The sequence below is a fragment of the Pogona vitticeps genome, chromosome 3 (genome assembly GCF_051106095.1).
Source record: "Pogona vitticeps strain Pit_001003342236 chromosome 3, PviZW2.1, whole genome shotgun sequence".
Classification (NCBI taxonomy): domain Eukaryota; kingdom Metazoa; phylum Chordata; class Lepidosauria; order Squamata; family Agamidae; genus Pogona; species Pogona vitticeps.
The window spans coordinates 100,147,729-100,160,838 of record NC_135785.1 but is presented as its reverse complement, the minus strand read 5'-3'; the positions used below and the strand labels follow the sequence as shown (position 1 = coordinate 100,160,838).

The window sequence follows — 13,110 nt, the reverse complement described above, 5'->3', positions numbered from 1 at the left end:
GACTGCTTACTGTAGGACATGTTAACATCTGAGCTCCCATTTTGAGTGAAATTACTGGGTTTTGCAATTTTAAAAAAACCTAAACTGCAATCCTACTGGCTGAAATTACAGACAGTTGGAGGCACCTCTCCTTGCTGAATTTACTTCTAGAATTAACGTGATTAACTTGAACAGATTGGATCAGTCTTAGCAGCTCCTAATGAGTTGGAGCAGCAAAGATTAAAAATACAGGAGACAAAAGTCGCAAGAGTTCTGCAGCTGACATCTCACTGGAATATACCCAGTTTGGTGCTGGTGGGGGTCACATTTGTGTTGGAGAGGGCATTTCAGCAGGTGTAGCATGCCTGGCAATTTACAACAATTTACGACAATTTAAATGACATCACAGATTCTCCTGGGTGGGGTGTGTGATGTCTGGTTATAAATAAATGCATATGGTTTGGTAAGTATGTGATGGGAGGATGAGTGAGGATGGAATATTAGTAAGAATTTTTTCTCATTAGCTGAGAGGAACCAGGGGCTTGGAGATTTGTTGAGGCTTTTGAGCAGTCTGGTGAGAGAGGGAAAAAAGCACTCTGAGGGAGAGTGAGGCAGGAGCAGCGATATGGAAAATGCTGATGGATTAGACTGAATGATATACTGAATGAACTTAATAAACAAGACTCTTTTGTCATTGCTATTTTAATTCAGTTCTTTAAAGAAAAACTGGTTTGTGAAGGTAGGATATTGTGCTTCTGTACCCATGATTCAAAACACCAGGAAGTGGCCCAATATTGCTAAACAATATGGTGTCCACATGGCCAGCAAGAAAAAGGATGCCAAACATTACATAGCAAAGGGCAGCCTGGAGGGTGACAAATGCCCATGGCAGCAGACAAGATGGTCTAAAGGCTGCCCTCTTGTTGAAAAACAGCCCTGACAATTGCTTTGTGCTTGGGCAAGAAGTGGTTAACTGGTGAAATAAGGACTCAGGTGCTGGGATTTTCCTCCTTCTGAATGGTAGTGAGGATCACTGCTTTTAAAAAAAAACCCAATTTGCTTCCAAAGGAAAGAGGCCAGGAGTTTACACAGTCCACAAAAGGAATGATTCCTATAAGCACTATAGAAAAAAAGAAGGCACGCTTTCCTATGAGTAAGTCAAACACTGTGAGACTTGCTTCGGACTCAACCTGTCTAGGTCTGCCTTGATGAATCAAAGGAACTCAGTGATTGAACTTTTGACTTCCATGGAGTTCAGGCTGCACTATACAAGATTCAGTGACACAGTTGCCATGAGTTTCACATTTCTACTTAATTAGCAGAAAACAGTCCTTCCGCAGTTTTTACTTGGTGCGGGCAACAAAACCTTTAGTGCTAAATGAACCCCCTGAGGTTGTACTTTATAATAATACCCAGTAGAGCACAGAAAGATCAAGAAAGCTTGCTGCTGCTGCTTTTTAGTGGGGTACCATTCTATTAGGGCCTTACTTTGATCAAGTCATCCTGCAGAGAGATAACTGGAGGCTCATTTGCTGGGACCTCATTAAAGATACAGTATATTCATTCCCCAAGGGCCAACTAAATGATCTTCCTTTTTTTTTTTTTTTTTAGTTTTTCTAAGGGCATGTGTGCAATTGCAAATGGTTTTCTGGAGGTCCCTCCAAGCACTCAACAGCACTTCAATCCCACTGTGCCATCCACATTAACAAATAAGGTTAATTTCGCTGGCAAAGCAGGGCCATCTTTACATGTGACATTTTCTAGATGTGCCCTTGAAGTGGGGGCATGGCTGCAGCAAATGCATGCTCTCAAACACAGTGATATTTCGAAGGTATTCTCCTTCAGATGCCAAGACTGGCTGCAGCCTGGCCAAGTGTAAACACAGTGGCATTTTGGTTCTATTGAAACAGTAAAGGGATTCCTTTTGAGCCTGGAACTGGAAAACAGAACAGTGCTATTGTGACGTCCACCCTTGTGCCCCTTGCTTGACCTTCAAGCCCCAGAGCACATGAAAGCAAACACTCTCTTCTTTTACACTTGCTGCCACCAGGTGATCTCTAAATCACCATTACTTCAGAAAGATTCAGGTCCACACTTCAAGTTCTTTTAAATAAAACTTTGGTTTATTGATTACAGAGATTCATAAATCTCCAGTAGCTAATCACATCTAAATTTCCCAAACTACACACTCTATTAGTCTGTCTGGCTTTTTCTCTCCTGTCTGACTCTTACATTTCTCTAACTAACTCTATCTGACTTAATCTGACTTCTAACTCCGCCTCTTATAGCATCTCTCTTGGCTCCGCCTCTCAGCAACATGAATATTCATAAACCATTACATAATACAACAAGAACCATAGATCTAATAAATGGAGAACGCTACAGCTATCCTACAACATATCAGGGAGCAATGTGGTGAACAACAAGGTTACAACTTTGGCAGGCTGATCCTACCTGCCATTTTGGCATACTTCAACTTCAGAGCTTCCAACAAATCCCAAACTTGCCGAGCTCATGCTGACAGAGCAGAAGTGAGTGAATTTTAGAATCTTAGAACTGTAGAGTTGGAAGGACTGTATGGATCACTGAGTCCAGTCCCTATCAAGGAGGTGGGGAATCAAAACTCCAATCTCTGGCTCTGCAGAGAGCAGTGCTTCCCCTTTATGTCCTCCTTGGCCAGTGGTTGGTATTTGGGGTTTTGCTTCTACAGATTCTTGAGTCTGGACATCCAGGTTTCAGCTGTGGCCAAGAATGCATTTGCACAGTCAAAGCAAGTTTGCCAGCTACACCCTAGAGATGCCTAACATGTCCATGGTGATACATGCCATAGTTACATCCTGTTTGGATTATTGTACCACCATAGTACATTGAGCTACCTTAGCTCAGTAGCATCAGCTGGTCCAAAATGCTTTAGTCAGGCAGCTGAGCAAGGCTTGTTGCAGGCAGCACATGACTTACCTGTTAAACTGTTCCTAAATGTTTACAATAGACATTTAATTGTTTTTGCTTTCTAATATTGTTACTTTAATATGTAACTTTAGGGGCATCTGTGTGTTTTTCCCCATTTGTGAGCAGCCTTGGGACCTTTCACTGGGAGAAACATGGCATAAAAATTAAATAAGTAAAAAAATAAGTGCGTGAATAAATAAAATGACATATACTTTATGGACCATCCCTTTGCGGTTGTTTCAACTCCATCATATAAACAAGTGCAGAATATGCTGCCAAAAAGGATGGATTTTAACCACTTGCCCTACAATGCTTCTGCCCAGCTCTCCTGAAGCTCTACACAGCTGCCATGCTTTAGGGAATGACTGACAGTTCGCTTGACATCCAGGGCAGAAGAAGATGGTGTATTCCATGTTTTGTTCACACACACACACACACACACACACACACACACACACACAATCAGATAATTTGGTTTTATAAGTAATGGTTAAAATAAACACAATGTCAATATCAAATCTCCTGCACCCAAGTTCTTTTGCTATTCTATTATTCTGAAAGAGACAAAAAAAAATTCAGTGTTGATGGACTGTACATTTGGGTCACCATATGCCGTGGAAAACATTTCCCAGGGATGAGTTGGGTAATGTGCATTTAGCCCTCTTATTCTTCTCCGGCTGGGCTGTTAAAATGGAAAAGAGACTTAATAGGCTCTGAGGTAACAAAGAACATAAGATAGCCCAGAGATGTCAACATGAAACATTTCTTTTCTGACCAACAGGCTGTATAAATATTGAGAGAGATACTCTTCCCCAGAGTGTACCTAAGTGCCTCTCTCACACACACCCTCTTTTTCATCAGTTTGCTCGCCAAATATTTTCAATACAACAGGTTCCTTTCTCCCTGTTTCTGCAAGGTAGGCTGGAACTAGGGAAATCTCTAAAGGTACCCCAACCCATCTAGAAAACAATCTCTTTGCATTCTCAAAGCCTTTCACAGCTAGGATCCGATGGTTGTTGTAGGTTTTTCGGGCTGTTTGGACGTGTTCCAATGGTTTTTCTTTCTAACGTTTCACTGGTCTTTGTGGCTGGCGAAATGTTAGGACTGGTGAAACGTTAGGAAGAAAAACCTTTGGAACACAGCCAAACAGCCTGAAAAACCTATAACAACAATCTATTTTGCCTCTTTACCTAACTGATTTTTTAAAATGGGAGTTGAATTGATACATTAGTTGTGGGGGAGCCTTCCTTTGACCTCAGTTCTTAAATATTCCCCACCTCGGCCGGTTGAAAAATCAAAGCCTTCCCCTGAGTCCCCACAATTCTTCTAATTTATACCCCTGAGTAGTAATCATGTTTGCTGCTCTTTCATCTATATCTTAGCACAGCTTCTGACACAACGTAAAGCATGCTTCTGAATGTTTACCTGCTTCCGTGGTGCATAACAGAATACTAAAAAGTGTTTGATGATGCTTTTGTATAAATTACAGGGAAACAACAGGAATGTCCTGTACAATTCTATAAGAATGAAATGCTACATTTTTATAAGGATAATTTTCATACATTTCTTCCTTCAGGCTAAATTTTAAAATACAGATTCTTACTAGTATTATTATTGCAGAGATTTTCTTATACTAAAACAGGTGTTAGGTTGTAATTGTTCCTTGAAGGTATGGTCCCCTATCCCCCACTCCTCCTGTTTCCATATGCTACTTGCTTTATATCCCAGCAAAGAAAACATCAAAACTTAATATTTATCATGACATTACAGCATCTTGTTGCTGCTGTTCCCATTGTATTGGTATGTTTTTTAAAATCCCACTATTAAAAGAAAGGAAAAGGAGCTCCTGCTCAAAGGATTCCCAGTGCACATAATTTAAAATCAACAGTAAATAATACAAAATTAAAATATTAGATGTAAGGAAGGTAAAGCCATAGGCATTCAATGCCTGCTTAAGAGCATGTCAGACAAAAAAGGAACAGTTGCATGCAAGCAAGCAGCAAAATTAAGATCCTCATAAACAAAACAGACAAAAAAAAATCAAAGGGCAGCGACAATCTAACTACATTTCTGCATAGATGAAATGGGTTGGGTAGCATGTCATTCCCTACACACCATGTGATTACCAGGAAAGAGGTTGCACTTTTACATTTATTACTGTCTATTACCATCTCTACACAAGAACTGGAGGATGTTCATGATTTCGTATACCTTTTCTCGATGATCTCTGACACCCTCTCTCTAGATGTCAAGCTGGATAAATGCATTAGCAAAGCAGCTACCATGTTCTCAAGACTCACAAAGAAAGTATGGCTCAATAAGAAGCTGACAGCATATACCAAGATTCAGGTCTATACAGCCTGTGTCCTGAGCACACTCCTGTACTGCAGTGAGTCCTGGACCCTTCATGCGAGGCAGGAGAGAAAGCAGGACAAAGTTCCAAATAGAGTAGTCCTAGAACGAGCTGGAATTTTTAGATATGTATACACTACTGAAACAGTGATGTCTACGTTGGCTTGGGCATGCCATGAGAATGGCTGATGGTTGGACTCCAAAAGATCTCCTGTATGGAGAATTAGTGTAGGGAAAGCGCCCCAGAGGGAGAACACAGCTGTGAGACAAGGATATCTGTAAGCGGGATCTGAAGGCCTTAGGAATGGACCTCAACAGATGGGAAACCCTGACATCTAAGCATTCAGCCTGGAGGCAGGCGGTGCAGCATGGCCTCTCCCAATTTGAAGAGACACTTGTTCAGCAGGCCAAGGCAAAGAGACAGTCCTGAAACCAACAAAATCAGGGCTCTGGACAGGGGACAGATTGTATTTGTCTTCAGTGTGGAAGGGATTGTCACTCTCAAATTGGCCTTCTCAGCCACACTAGACGCTGTTCCAAGACCTCTGTTCAGAGCACGTTACCATAGTCTCTCAAGACTGAAGGATGCCTACTACTAGATTGCACTGGATCACGCCACAAGCAGTCCAAAATGCAATTTATTTCCCATTGTGTTCACACCTTTAGAAGGCTTGTTCAACTCAGAAATCGGCCCGTATATAATTGGAAAGTCTTGGAATTGGTGCCCTGTATCAAAGTCCAACAAGTATTCCAATTAATTACCTCCCATTCCCTCAAAGCTTGGCCCTTCCACTTAACAGGATTGTCATAAGTGCATGATGATTGGCTCTCCAAATCCTGCCACATTCCAAGGGATGCATCCCAACTGGTTTCACCAGGACTCAGCTCATGTACTGACAGGAAGTGCTAACCGGGCTGTCAGGGGCCCATTTCATGCTGTAATTCAAATGTGACAGTTAGTGCAGACAACTGCTGGGCAAGTCGTAAAAATAAATGAGGTCATTGGAGGGGAATGTCAGGCGGCACCAGAGCTAATCTAATATCAGAAATGTGGCTTAAGGTAGATTGACTGCAGCAAGTCGGCAGCTGTGTCAGCAGAAGGCAGGAAATTAATTAGACCAGGGAGGCATCAGGGCTCCGCTCCCTTCCTCAATGAATATCTGGACTCAGGATAATGGAACTCTATATAACAGTATAAGAATGGAGACTTATGTACTTCTGTCTTGCAACTGCAGCTAGCAGGAGCTGCAACACAACTTTGCAGCACAGGGTGTCAATCCACAGTCCTGCGGTGTTCCAAGATATTCCATCCCCCGCCCCACCCTCACCCCCAAAAGACTGCTCGTCTTGAGTAAGAAAGTCAACATCACATTTTTGAAACAAGAGAAGAAGACACTTTGAGTGAGAGGAGTTTAAGAAATTTGAAGACAAAACCAACACAAATAAATTTCTGCCCAAAGGAGGCCCAGTCATATTCACAATTTTAAATATAAAAGAGGGAAGAGCTGCTGAGTGGGTAGGTTCAGACCAGTTTACAAGCAGAGAAATGGTTGTAAGGGAATGGTTTGTGCTGCTACAGGCAAGTTTTCCCTTAGTGACTGGCTGCTCCTGAGTGGGATTTTTTAATGGATTGTTGCAGCTTATTGCTTGAACGTGTTCTGGTGTTGTTTTTGTTTCCTGTCTTTTAATGTGGTATTTTTGATGCTTTTTAGTATTTGTACATTTACTGTTCTTAGCTTTTAAATACTGTCTTTCAATGATGTAGACTATCTTGGGTCCTTTTAAAGAAGAAAGGCAGGGTAAAAATATTTTACATACATACATACATACATACATACATACATACATACATACATACATACATACATACATACATACATACATACATACATACATACATACATACATACATACATACATACATACATACATACATACATACATACATACATACATACATACATACTCCTCACTCTTTTTCACCTTAAATCATCCTCTCCTGAAGCAGGTTCTCATCTTAAGGGGGAAAATGGCACTGAGGTTAGCTAACTCCTAAAATTCCAGAGAATCTAGAGAACCCCACTCAAACCAAATATTAGTAGGGATGGTAAGGGAAGTTAAACTAGGATAAAACAAGCAAAATTTCTCATAGACATTTTTAATATATTCACGACAAATGTACTAGAAATACTTTGATGATGTTCAGCAACTTCAGTGTTTCCCATAATAGCTGTCTTTTTTTCCTATCCAAAAAAACACATTATGCCACTGTTTCACAGGAGCAATTTTGGCAGAAGTCAGCAATAAAGCCTTAATTCTCAGTCTTTTATGTTGCTGATCTAGATAGCAATTTGGAGGCTAACCCCTACTTGGTGCAGGAGTCTTATAACAATAGTAGTTCTTGACAGAGGACTGTGCAGTTCGCAGTGGTTCATAACTTGCACTTCTCCCTACTATCAACAGAAAACAGAAAAATAAGTTAAATCTGGTTCTCTTAAAAAGTGTCCTTGCTAATAAGGATAGATGTGTCATATATTTCACAGGTAAGCAGCTGATTAAATCTCTCCATTAATCACTTCAGTAACGTAGAAACTTGCTTTACAGTGAGACCACAAAACTGCTACTGCATGTTTAGATCTTTTATCTTGTCAGTATTCTTATTAAAAGTGTATTTCTATCTGACTACTCTGTGATCATCGTCATAAAGACTGATTGAAGTGTCATAGAAATAGTACATAATAATACATAATAACTGCTGCTGGCCAGAATCCTATTACTTATGCCCAACAACATTAAGTCAATGTTGTAAATCATTGTGGTGAATTGTCACTAGTTACAAGGTTGCTGCTTTTACTTCCTGTTTTGTGCCAAATTATGTGACTAGTCTATGCCAAAAAATAGAAGTCTTAACATCTTAACTAGCAGCAGTTCGCTACAATGAATTAACACTATTTGAATTATGCTGTCAGAGGAGTCTGGCCCACTGTGTAGCAGTTCTCTAATTTCTCAAAGGACTTAATAAAACTGCTAGATAGCTCAATGGTTTAGGTATCTTGCTGTAGAGCAGAGGCTGGGAGTTCTCCCCACTGTGCCTCCTTGACAGGGGCTGGACTCTATGATCCATAGGGTCCCTTCCAGCTCTGCAGTTCTATTTCTATTACTATTACTATTACTGTTGTCGTTGTTGTTGTTGTTGTTGTTGTAGATAGTCAGGGCCAGCCGTACCATTAGACAGAATGGTGTGACTACTGTAGAGAGCAGATACTGGAGTAACAGTCTCCCACTTCTTTCTCCAGAACTTGTCCTTAGCCATTCCTCTCCCATTCTGATTCACATTAAAAAGTGAAAAAAAATCAGCATATCCATTAAAATCAGATAATATTAAAAGCTAAAAATACCATAAACTAGTACAATACTAAAAAGCAATTAAACTAGTTATCATATTAAAAGCAGATTAAAACATTTTAAACATATATATTAATAAGATAAAATGACGTGCAAACCCTTCTTTAAAAAGCCCCCCTCACAGGCGGCCAGTTATTGGAGAACGGCCTTGCCTGAAGATTAAAGGTCTTTGTTGGGGAAGGATAGCAAAGAGGGGGCCAGCTTGACCTCCTATGGGATGGACCTCCACATCCTGGGAACGGAGACAGAAAAGGCCCTCTCCTGTGTCCTCACCCAAACACACCTTTGAGGATGGTAGGACTGAGAGAAAGGCCTTCCCTGATGATCTTAACATCTGGACAGGCTCATGTATGGAGATGCAGCTTTTCAGATAGCTTGAGCCTAAGTCTTTAAATCAGTGGTCCCCAACCTTGGGCCTCCAGATATTCTTGAACTACAATTCCCAGAAGCCTTCACCACCACCTCTGGTGGCCAAGATTTCTGGGAGTTGAAATCCAAGAACATCTGGAGGCCCAAGGTTGGGGACCAATGGTTTAAATAACCTGCAGATATGAATTTAACTGTGATGTTTGTTTCAACACTCTTCGTTTTTGCTAATAATATGGGGATAGTACTGCCATTTAATACAAAACAAGAAATTGGAGAGCCTCCACAGAAAAAGTGGATTACAGGCCCTGAGACTGGGACAAGAAATCTGACTGTAGTTTGTCTATTTTCGTACTCCTCGGTGTTTGCATAACGAGGACAAGAGGAGATTGGCTGTGTTGTTCCCTCCCCCCCAACCCCGAGAAGTGATGTTGCTCACAACCCTTCTATCCTTAAACCTTTTGTAGCCATGAGATTACAGAACAGACGTTATGGTTTCCTTGCTTTTATCATATTAAAAATCAGGATTGCCTGGCTTGCAATTGTAATAGGCAGAAAATCACCAGCATCTGCGAGATGAGAGGCTCAGATATTTATTGCCTTTCTCCAATCAAACACTATTGCTTATATGGTTCCTTTGAGAATAGATAGAAATGGAAGAAGGGAATAACAGCCATCTAACCTCTATGCAGTATGAAATATTCATAACACCTTTGGGCATCTGAACTCTTAACATTTAACATAAAAAGGCTGAGGCAGCAAATGGGGTTGAAATTCTCATAATGTAATCATTTTGGTCCCATATGTGCTCCTGAATTTGTTTAGGCTGGCTGGAATTCCAGAGTATTGGACTGCCTTGCCTACACAAATATCAGGAAGCATGATGAACAGTGGCTGGAACGGATGATATGTCAGAGACTAAAGGGAAAGAAAACATAATATAAGGAGTGGGTGTGGGGTGGATGAGTACCAATCTTAACTTCTCCTCTGCAGATTATCCTTATGGAGATCATAAAAGGAAACAACTGGGGCTACCAAATGTCCAAGAAAATGATTATACTGTAAATAAAAATGCTTAGACTAGAAAGCACCCAAGCACTAGTGCCACATCAGGTCAGAACTTTGCAAAGAAAATGCCAGGACTTCTCCAACAAAACTCAGTGCAATGAGGATGCTTTGAAGTGAAGTACGTAATACATACTGTCTTTGAACTGGAAAGGGGATCTCATAGATTTAAAGTTTAAATTCATCTAAAATAACCACCATGCTGTCTTTCTTCTACACAAAGTCTATCTCTGAGATTCATGATAAGTTGGAAAGCCGTCCTGAATATCTAAGTGCAAAGGCTGAATGAGACATATTAAGGATAGCATGATCATGAAAACACAAGGTGCTGGTCCAAGACATTTTTTTCTAGTTGAGGTGCAACAGCAAATGAATACCCAGCACCACCGCCCAAATCAATATCCCAAGCCAGCACAGGTAACTTTGGCATATGAGGCAGGAAATTCCACAGGCACCTGTCTGTGTTCCTCACAATTTTTTTTTAGAAGTATACTAATAAAGTAAATAATTTTATTATCTTCAAGAGACTCAGAATCTGCTACTTGAGATGGCCACCTCACATTGCTGCTAAGATAGGGCCAGCCCAGCAAAAATGACACTGAGACAATGGGCGTTACAGCACTCCTTTCTAATTAGAATAAGGATCAAACTAGACATTACAGGGAATGCAAATTTCTTGCAGTTAACTCATTTCTCTTTCAGCAGCAGGGGTTTACCAAGAGATGCTTGCCTCAGCAGCCAGCCCAGCAAAATCAAGTCACATTTACCGCCCAGTGACCAATGACCCATGCAAGAGCAGGTCAAAGGGAAGAAATGGAGTTGAGAAAAATACACGTTATTTCAAACAGATTTCTTTCACTTCTTGAAGGAGTATCACTTCCAAATACATGCTAACTGTGTCATCTAGTTTGCCCATACAATGCTACGGGCATCTCACATTTAGGGAGCCTTCCAGAAATGACATATATTACTCTTTCTTTTCAATCATTTTTGTTCACCTAGCATTATACTTTTTATCATTTCTACAGTCAAATACAACTCCTAGTCTTTGATTCCTGTCTTTTCCCAGTTTCTCTCATGCCTCCCCCTTCCTCTGCCACTTGGCACTGTTCCCCACTTTCGGTCACCTTCATTTCAATACTCCCCATTTTCTACACTGCAATTATGGAGGATTTTTTTTTTCATTCAGAGCAATACTATAATGCTAACATGACTAATTCTTCAAACCAGGATGCTGCCACCATAGACCTCACTGCATTTTTCTTCTTTTCTCCACCTCAGTGCTAAACTCTGCCCATCTCCCTGCAAAGTGATACAACTACTGTGACTGGAAGACACCATAGAGGAGTGGTTCCCAACCTCAGGTCCCCAAATGTTCTTGGACTGCAATGCCCAGAAGTCTTTAGCACTAGTTGTGCTGGCCACGATTTCTGGGCGTTGTAGTCTAAGAACATCTCGGGACACAAGGTTGGGAACCACTATGTTAGAGGCTTTGTCAAGCTGATCCAAGCATTTTAGTCTCATCTAGAGCACTGGTTCTTAACCTTGGGTTACTCAGGAGTTTTGGACTGCAACTCCCAGAAGCCTTCACCACCAGCTGTCCTGACTGGGGTTTCTGGGAGTTGCAGTTTGAAAGCATCCGAGTAACAAAGGTTAAGAACCACTGATCTATAGCACCATGGCAGTTCACAAAACAGGAGAGAATGGGCTGCTGTTTGATGTACTTCAGAACTACTAGGAGAGCTGGCCAAGAAGAAATATTATATCTTCTGATTTAGCATTTGTCAGGTCATAGAAAGGGTCCCATGGACGTATGAAGGTTTTGACTTTGACCTGGCTCCTCAGACCTGGAGCAATTTATCTTTCATGTAAATGTCATATTGCACCAGATTATTCTATCTGTTCTGCTTGTGCCCTTCAAATGAATACCATATACAGTATACTGTAATATACATACAGTAAATAAATGGCCCAGATATAGTGCTCCATGTGTTTGAAGAAATAGAGAGCAGTCCACAAAACCTCACACTGAGGTAAAATAAAGTACCACAGTACTGCTGTTTTTAGATTTTTAAAAATAATTTTAATTTTAATTGCATTTTAATTATTTAACTGAATTTAATGCTATTTTAATGTTTGCAATTTTATTGTATTCTAATCTATTGTTCTAAATGAGGGGTCTCCAAACTTCACCCTGAGGGCCACTCATATATCTTCCACATTTCCAAGGGCCGAAGGAATGCACACATGCGCGTGCATGCATGTACGCCCACCTGCCTGCACACACCCATGCACTCTCACATGCACACACACCCTCTCTCTCTCTCTCTCTCTCTCTCACACACACACACACACACACACACACACACACACACACACACACACACTCATGTCTGCCTGCTCACATGAGCACGCATGCAAGGCCAGATAAAAAGGCAAGGTAGGCTGGATGTGGCCCGTGGACCATAGTTTGGAGAACCCTGTTCTAAACTGTTCTTTAAGCCACCACAACCTCTATTTATGGGAGTAAAGCAGCATATAAACGAAATATATAAATAAATACATTTTGTAACATTCTCCTTCACTGCTTTTTACCACAAAAAGTAACTTAGTTACAGGTAGTTATTTCCAGCTTCTGTTCTGGAAGCTGACTAGAAGTTGAGAACCACCGACCATCTCGTTTAAAGGATGCAACTGAACAGGCAAAATCCTGTTCTTGCACGTACAGTATAATGTAAAGTTGCACCTCTGTATAAACTGGGCATCATAATTGGCAACGGGGAATTACATGATTCAACTGCACCACCATTCACATGATTCCCACTGCCATCATTGCACAATGTACTGGCAAAAGTGTTTTGTGGACAGCACTTCTATTTTGTAGCTTTACACCCACAACAGGATTTTATCTCATCTATCTTTCAGCTGGACCCTAAGAGAGACAAAGTTGTTTTGAACACCTTTATTCTCTCATTAATAATGGTAAGCCTGGAT

General features: G+C 40.8%; 1 protein-coding gene across 1 annotated transcript in view; it reads left to right on the top strand.

The window, feature by feature from the left end:
- LOC110083648 (protein NDNF) overlaps nucleotides 1-13,110 on the top strand; it is a 67,471-nt gene that overhangs the window by 36,087 nt on the left and 18,274 nt on the right. The window contains exon 3 of the mRNA XM_072995124.2: nucleotides 13,042-13,098. The gene's annotated coding sequence lies outside the window, so the exon portion shown is untranslated. The remainder of the gene's footprint in view (nucleotides 1-13,041; nucleotides 13,099-13,110) is intronic.